The 7,789-nt window shown below is 48.9% G+C and overlaps 1 long non-coding RNA gene and 1 pseudogene across 1 annotated transcript; one reads left to right on the top strand and one right to left on the bottom strand.

Annotated features, from left to right (window-relative positions):
• Positions 1 to 1,326: 1,326 nt before the first annotated feature.
• Positions 1,327 to 5,481, bottom strand: LOC146763193 (uncharacterized; annotated as a pseudogene).
• Positions 5,482 to 6,024: 543 nt separating this feature from the next.
• On the top strand, positions 6,025 to 6,939 carry LOC146763192 (uncharacterized). The gene is made up of 2 exons (XR_014952601.1): positions 6,025 to 6,392; positions 6,539 to 6,939. It is a non-coding gene; the product is annotated as an uncharacterized LOC146763192 (long non-coding RNA).
• Positions 6,940 to 7,789: the final 850 nt, after the last annotated feature.

Raw genomic sequence — 7,789 nt, 5'->3', positions numbered from 1 at the left:
TGCTGCTGGCACATGGACTGACAAGGCAGCATAAGTTTGAGGTGGGGGCAGCTTGGGTCTGGGACACATTCTGTGGCAAGCACATTTCTCTCCCTCTCAAGATTTGTCATAGAAGTGCACAGAGAGAAATGAAAGAGAAAACAATTTCTATTTATGCTCCTTGTTTTTTCTATGTGGACTGTGTTTGGAGAATTGTTTACTTGGAGTGAGTGCTTGATTGGATTCTGGTGAGGATTGTTTGAGCCTGATGGCCAATCCAATCCACCTGTGTCTGGACTCCCGGGAGAGGGTCACAAGTTGAGTTAGAGCTAGAGAAAGTAGTATGTAGTTTTAGTATCTTTCTTTTTATATAGTATATTAATGTATTTTAGCATAGTTATAATAAAGTAATCATTCAGCCTTCTGAATTGATTTAGACATTGTCATTTCTTCCCATTGGGTTCGCCTGCATTTACAATAAGTGGTGACCCTGAACGCTGGATGAAGAACCAGGACCTGGATCAGTCCACAGCCGTGATTTAACACGAGAAAGGAGGCGAACCCTCTTGAAAAGGCTTGTCTGAAGTTCCTGCAAGGGACTGGAGGATGTAAGACACCATGGGAACCCTCTCTATAGGACCAGGTGCAGCCCTGAGCAGTTTGCCGTAATCAGACACCTCTGCCTGCCTTTGAAAAGGTACCGATTTTCTGATTATAACACTACCCTGTGTTGCATTCAGGGGAAGGCATGGCGACCTGGTTGCAAGGAACAGCACGGCAGCCCGGCCTCGCCCGGGCTACTCAGGCCAACAACACACGCTAACACCAATGTGGTGGACAGTCAAAAGGCCTTTATTATCTTATCTCATGGGTTTAAATAGTCTCGGGGGACTTTGCTACGTCGGGGGGGGGGGTTGCTAGGGTCTCTAGGGTTAGTGAGGAATGGAAAACTACTGGGTTAGGTGTGGTTACTTGTTCTGGGGGTAATAGATAACGTGTTGCAGGGTGAGAGGGGGATGGGGGTCTTTCTTTCCGTCACATCCCGAAATCTTCCCTTCGCCTGTCCCTATCTACTACACCTTGATCCGGGGTGTACTTTATCTTTGGGAAGAGATGTCTGCTGACTTGGACGCTGATTCTTATTGTGTGGATCACCGTATATATACCGTCTGGAGAGATTTGTCTCGGATCTATGGAGAGACTGTGTCCGATGATGATTTGTTGGAGTTTCTGGAATTTGCAGACACTCGTGTTTTTTTCAAGAGTTTGGCCTTTTCCCTGAACCCAGAAGCTTGGAAATCTGTTTTTCTTCATCAAGGAATGCTGCACACAAGATTTCCCAGACTTTCAATACAGGATATTTTTTAAAAATCTTTTTCGGATAGTCCGGAGATAGCTCCCAGTGAGCACGTCTGCAGAGGGCAGGGGGGAGTTCCCCGCACTCAGCGGGGGCCCTTCAGCCCCCCCCCCCTGCCATCATGGCCGGAGGGAGACCAGCTTGTTCAAGGACAGTCTTCGCTGCGGTAGCCACCCCGCTCTCTGCGCGGGGAAGAGCCTTTGTCCGGGGCTCAGAAGTTTTTTTCTACATCGCTGCAAGAGAAGTCTCCTCCTGCAGTGTGTGAGCCACCCCTCCTCCCCTCGGAGGAGGTGAAACCGCTCCTGGCCCCAGCGGAGGAGGGGACACTGCCTCCCTCGCCGGTCCCCCCGCCCACAGCCGTGCCACCTCCTCCTCTGCCCCAGCCGGAGCTGAGAGACACCCGCCGCGGAGACACCGCCTTCGGCGCCGTTTCCCGCCGTCCTGGCCGCGTCAGTACCGGCTCCCGTGCCGCTCGCCATGTCAGAGCCTGCCTCGGAGTCGGCGGCCACGCCTCCTGCAGCAACAGAGGCATGTCCGGGCCCTCGCGCTGGCCCGGAGCCTGTTCCCAGTGAGAGCTGTAATGCTGGAGAAAACCCCCAGCCCGCCCCGCCGCTCGCGGAGCCCGCTCCGCCGTTTTCAGAAAACAGTCCCCCCTGTGCCACCGCCGGCATCGGTCGTGATGCCCGCCCCACCGCCTCCAGTCAGCTCGGCGTCCCCTCCCAGCCTGTTCCCATGTGCTGGCGCTGCCTGGCAGCTCTTTGCGGCTGCCGCGAAAGTTATGAAGTTTAGTGCCTTTCTGGGGAACAGCGTTTTTCTTGGTCCTACTCTCGCTTGGGTGGGGGATTCTCGCCAGGGCTTGGAGCTCCTTGCCCCTCGCGCTCGTGTTTGGGGGGGCGGGGGAACGAGTTCTGGGAATGCTGCTGCCGGTCTTGTGGCCAGAGGAAATGGGGGTGATGTTGGAGCTGCATGCTAGCCCAACTGTGCCGCAGATCCCGAGAATCAATAATTCTCTGGGAAAAACACATTCTTTGCCAAGCCGAGGGGCAGTTGTTGTGTCATGCTCTCATTTGAGGGGCGGGCTGTGAAGATGAAGGCCCCGCCTCACCGGTCGGGCTTGAGTTCCTTGGGCTGGGCCCCCAGGGCCCCCACCTCGCCTGTCACTGAGTCTGGGCTCCTTGGTCCAGCACCCTGGCCCTGGGCCCCTGTGTTCCCCACAGCCGGGTTTGGGATCTCTGTTCCGACCACATGGACCTGGGCCAGAGCTGTGCAGGGTCTTAAAGACTGCTGCTTGCTGGGCATTCTGATTCCAAGATTAAAAAAAAAAAAATACATTGAAATTAGATTTAAGATTAGTTAAATAGAGATGGTTGAAAAAATAAGAAACAAGAAAGAAAGTGGTTGATTTCAGAGCTTTGGCCGTGGTATTTCAGAGATTTTCTGAGTTTTTGAATTTGGTGATGGTTTTTTGCACGGGAAAAGTGTTTTGGTGTTTGATAATTATATGATGTCACATTTGGTGGTTTGTTTGGTTTTTTTATAGGATTGTTCATTGTTCTTTGGAATTTCATCAGTTGTTCTGTTTCAGGATTGAGAAAGATTTTTTAAAGATGTCAAGATTAACATCTCCAGTCAATGGATACCTTCTCCTGAGACTCAGCTGTTTGGACTTTTGGATTTGAACATTCTTTTCGTTGTTGTTTGGGGTTTTTTATTGTAAGTTTTGTTTAAGAGATTTGATATATGTTATTGTAGGTAAAGGACCTCTTTGAACATTCCACATCAGCATTTGATTTGGCTTCTGATTGATACCTAGCAAATTGATAAGGGAACCTCTTGAGATGTGTTTGCTTTCTTTTGCAAGGGCCCTGCAGAAGAATTGCAAATGCAGTTTTTTTATTTTATTTTTTTTTATTTATACAGAAAGGCTTATATGTAGCAAGCACATTTCTCTCCCTCTCAGGATTTTTCATAGAAGTGCACAGAGAGAAATGAAAGAAAACAATTTTTGTTTCTGCTCCTTGTTTTTCCTATGTGGAATGTGTTTGGAGAATTGTTTACCTGGAGTGAGTGCTTGATTGGATTCTGGTGAGGATTGTTTGAGCCTGATGGCCAATCCAATCCACCTGTGTGTGGACTCGAGAGAGAGGGCCACGAGTTGCATTAGAGCTAGAGAAAGTAGTAAGTAGTTTTAGTATCTTCCTTTTTATATAGTATATTAATGTATTTTAGCATAGTTATAATAAAGAAATAATTCAGCCTTCTGAACTGAGTCAGACATTGTCATTTCTTCCCATTTGGTTCGCCTGCATTTAAAATAACATCCTTAGCCATTCGGATTTTTTGTAGATAGCCACCCCCTCAGGGCCGCAGGCCCCTGAACACAAAGACCCGGGCCCTTTTCCCCGGGAAAGGAAACACACAGAAGCTAGGGACTTCTTATAATAGGAGGGAAACTGGACTGGGCAAACGTAGGATAAGCTTGTATTCTATTTGTCATCTGTTGGAGGTTGGGCAGGTTTGTTATCTCTTCCAAGAACAATGGTTTGCTCCGAAGAGGTAATGGTTTGTTAATGGGCCATTGACTGACTCACTTGCAGGGCTGGTAACGTAACATCATCCCATTGTGAGATGCTCCACCCAGAGGGGGAAGCCAAGCACTCTTTTATTGTATAAAGGGGTACCTTTTGGGGAGACAGAGCAGCTCTCTCTTTGCGGGATTCCCAGAAAAGCAGCTCCTTCGGCAAGACTCCCGAGAGAAGCGGCCGGAGCGCGGTGAGGCGGTGGTGGCGGAGCTCGGAGGCGGCCCTGGCGCAGAGGAAGACCGACCCAACTGCCACCAGATCTTCAGAGAAAACTATACCCTTCTAAAGATCACTACTTCAGCTGCAATTCATCAGCCACTGCAAGAGGAGCAGCTATCATTTCAACCGGACTGCTACCAACACCCCGAATCCTCAGGTTGTGGACTTTATCACTAGTTTTGTTTGTACCAATTGCATTTGCCTTTTTAAATTGTTACCTAGTTTTCTCCTAGTAAAGAATTGTTACTCCCATTCCCATATCTTTGCCTGAGAGCCTTTTACTTTAAAAATCCTGGTAATTCGGAGGGAGGGGTTTACCTTCTCCATTGCACAGGAGGCTTTTGCCCTCCTTCACAGACTCCTGTCTTGTCAAACCAAGACAAATGTAATAAACAAGGTATAAAGACTAGAATAATTATAATAATAAGAAAAAGTATACTACCAAAACAAAATAAATCTTTGACCCAACCAGCAAAACCTAAAGAATTGAGCCAATTAGCAAACGGACGGTCTACAATAGCAAGTTTCTTCTTGTTGTCTTTCAGTTGGGTTAACTGTTTGTGAATTGATTGAGCGTGATCAGATAAATTCATGCAACACATGCCTTCAAATTCTTCACACCCATGTCTTTGGGCTAAAAGAAGGAAGTCAATGGCAGCTCTGCTTTGAAGAACTTCATGACAGGTGCTACCTATATCAGTGGTGAGCTGACTTAACATTTTAGATGTAATATTAATTTACTTTCCTGTCCAGAAGTCCAGGGTTTTCAATTGTGTGAGAGTTTGTGCTGAAGCAACTCCTGGGGAGAAAATTGAGGCTAGTATTACAGATGTGCACCTCCAAAATAATACTTAAGCTTTACAATTGGGGTCTAATTGGAGAACACTGCGTTTGGCTCATTGAGTCTTCTGGGGCAATCTAAGAAACTGATGAATGCTGGGAGCAAACAGTGTTAATTTACCAACGCAACATGGGCCTCCCATGGCTTTTTGAGGCACCGTAGACCAGGCTCAATCCCCACGAATGAGGAAAATTCCTGGTGGCAGTTTCCTTGGGGCAGTCTTTGGTGGTATCCTGGATTGTGTCTAACTGTTACAATATTCTGAATAATTATATTACAGTGGAGATCTGGGAGACAATCAAGTGTTGTCATCTGTTGGCTGTCTTTCTTTTTGGATTGGTTTTATAGCATAAGGTCCAAATATTGAACAGTAATTTCCTGGGACAGAACTCTTGAGGTTTGACATCAGCAATTTTAAGATTTTGCATGACTGCAACAGCTTGTGCTTCCCGAATACTTTTTGGATTTATTCTGGCTAGAGTCCAAACTTTGAACTCTGCCATGGAACCCAGTGGAACTCCAATCAAACAAGTATGAAAAGAATTGGATAGTGTATTTAACAACAGGCAGAATTAATCTTGCCCAGTTTGTTTGGCCCAAGTGATCCACTTGTTTTGTCTCTTGTCAATGTCAAGTATTTTAAATATCTTTGTGTCGTGGTTTGACATGGAAAGAGAATTTTTTCCGGAAGGAAGAGGTCAATTTAGATATTGACCAATTGAAAGTAGACACGCCTCTGAGAACACAGAGGAGTTAAGAGCAGAATTCCCAGGGAAACTCGCTCTCTTGGGTTCCGGTCAGCGTGCAGTGCAAACCTCCCCTGCCCAGCCACAAGCTGGGTGGGGGAGGGGAAGCCCCCATGGCTTGATGACGGTAGGCCCCAAGGGTGGTGGAAGGACTGGAACCGGGCTGGCCCCTGCAGATGGAAGGGTGGAAGAAATCTGGGATGTCTCCATTTCCACACCCCCCCCCCCCCCGGTTTCTCTCCCGAGGGGGAGAAAGAAAGAGACGGCGGCGATCCTGTCCTGTCAGCAATTCCACCACGAGGAAGGAGGAGCGGGGGGAGCTCCAAAGTGCCCAGTTGTGTGGGAGTTGCTGGATGTCCGGGCATTGAGCCATCCCTGGGAGTTCGGACTTTTAACCCTTTCTTGAGAAATGAAAGCTTTGTGAATTTTCCTTTCCCCTCCTCGGTTTGAAAGAGAGGAAGAGGGACACCTTGGACCCTGCGATGTTGGAAGGAGGAATTCTAGAGGGGAGGGGGACAAGGAGTGGCTTTTGGCTGGACTTTTCCGTGTTAGCCACAACCTGAACCAATCTTCTCCTTCAAGAGGGACTGTGTTTTGGGAGGATGCCAGTGAGTCAAGAGACCTGCTTCAGCTGGGAAAAAGACAAAATTGGAGTGAACAGAGAAAAGGTTAGGGGGTTTGTGGTGGCGCCCCCTTGCCCTGGAAAGGAAAGAGAAGAAGATCTCTGTTCCTGAGCCCTTGGCCCCAGGGGAAAATGGGGGGGACTGTATTCCCAAATAATGAAAAACTGAACTGTTTTCTCCCCTCTTGACAGGGCATCCTTGAAAGGAAAAATCCTAAAAGCAGTCTGTCCATCCATGCATTTAGTGGTGAGAGCACTGTGCATGGAAAGGAGAAGGGTCACCATGGCAAACTTTTTCTCCGGGCGGTGCCATGTGTGACATGGAAACACAGGATGTGGAGCTGTGTTTCTTGGGGGGTCTGTGGCACAGGAGAGACTCTGTTCCCTCGATAGCCTGAGTATTGATTGTCTGGAGGGTGGAAACCTGATTGGGGTCCAGATTGTGTCTCACTGTGGTTTGTTGGAGTTGGGTGGTGGGGGGATGAATGTTTTGCAAGGTTTTCATTTGATCTTTGTGTGGGGTTTTTTTTTTCCCTTCTTTAGTTTTCTCTTTTCTTTAGTAGTAGTAGTTTAATAAAGTTTTTTTTCTGTTATTAAGCTTGGGCCTGCTTTGCTCTATTCTAGATTCCACTTCACAGCATTCAAAGGAGGGATCACATTTTCATGGGGGCACTGGCATTGTGCCAGTGTCAAACCATGACACTTTGTTACTAAAACACTTGTGGGGTTTGTAGTTTTCCCTTCTTCCCCCCATTCGCCCTCCCCCCTTTCCGTGCATTCCCCCTCCTTCCCGTGTTCCTTTGTCCCATTCCTGCGTTCCCTTGTCCTTCCCCCTCACCACGTGGTCTGTCCCTGCCCCCCCGTCTTTCCCATCGCTGTCCCCGGGGTTTCCTTGCCCCTGTCCCCTGCCTCCCATCCCATTGGCCGCAGCTCAGGTTCCCGCCGCCCCCGGCACGGGGTATAACTGACCCGCGGTCAGTGTCCTGGGATCTCGGGAACACGCTCCCACAATAAACACGTGTCTGCACCCGAGTCCCGTGTCGCCATTTCATCTGTTCCCGCGCTAGAACTGAGCCTCGCAGAGTCAAAGGGGAAAAAGCGGTGCCGCCTCTCTCCCCCTCCCGCTGTGTCCCACCAGTGCCCGCCCGGAGCCGGTCCAAACAGCAACAAATGGTAGCCAAGGATGTTTCTTCCCATTGATTTGTGAAAAGGGGGAGAGAGAAAGGAACTCTGCCGCCACAAGAGTTCTGCAGACGCTAAGAGGAGTTGACGCGCTGGGCGGAAAACAAACCCAAAGCTCCGAGACCCTCTTCGTCCTCGCTGGCGTGTTCTCTAACCCGCCTGGGAGCAGCCGTGCTGCGGGGGCAGCCGGACTGCATGGGCCGGGAGCCAGGTAGACTTACCCGAGGACAAAGAGGAGAGTTTGGCAGAGGCTTGATGGAC

Source organism: Lonchura striata, chromosome W, assembly GCF_050655825.1.
Source record: "Lonchura striata isolate lonStrDom1 chromosome W, ASM5065582v1, whole genome shotgun sequence".
Taxonomy (NCBI): domain Eukaryota; kingdom Metazoa; phylum Chordata; class Aves; order Passeriformes; family Estrildidae; genus Lonchura; species Lonchura striata.
The sequence above is the reverse complement of the archived record's forward strand: the minus strand, read 5'-3'. Positions and strand labels throughout refer to the sequence as shown.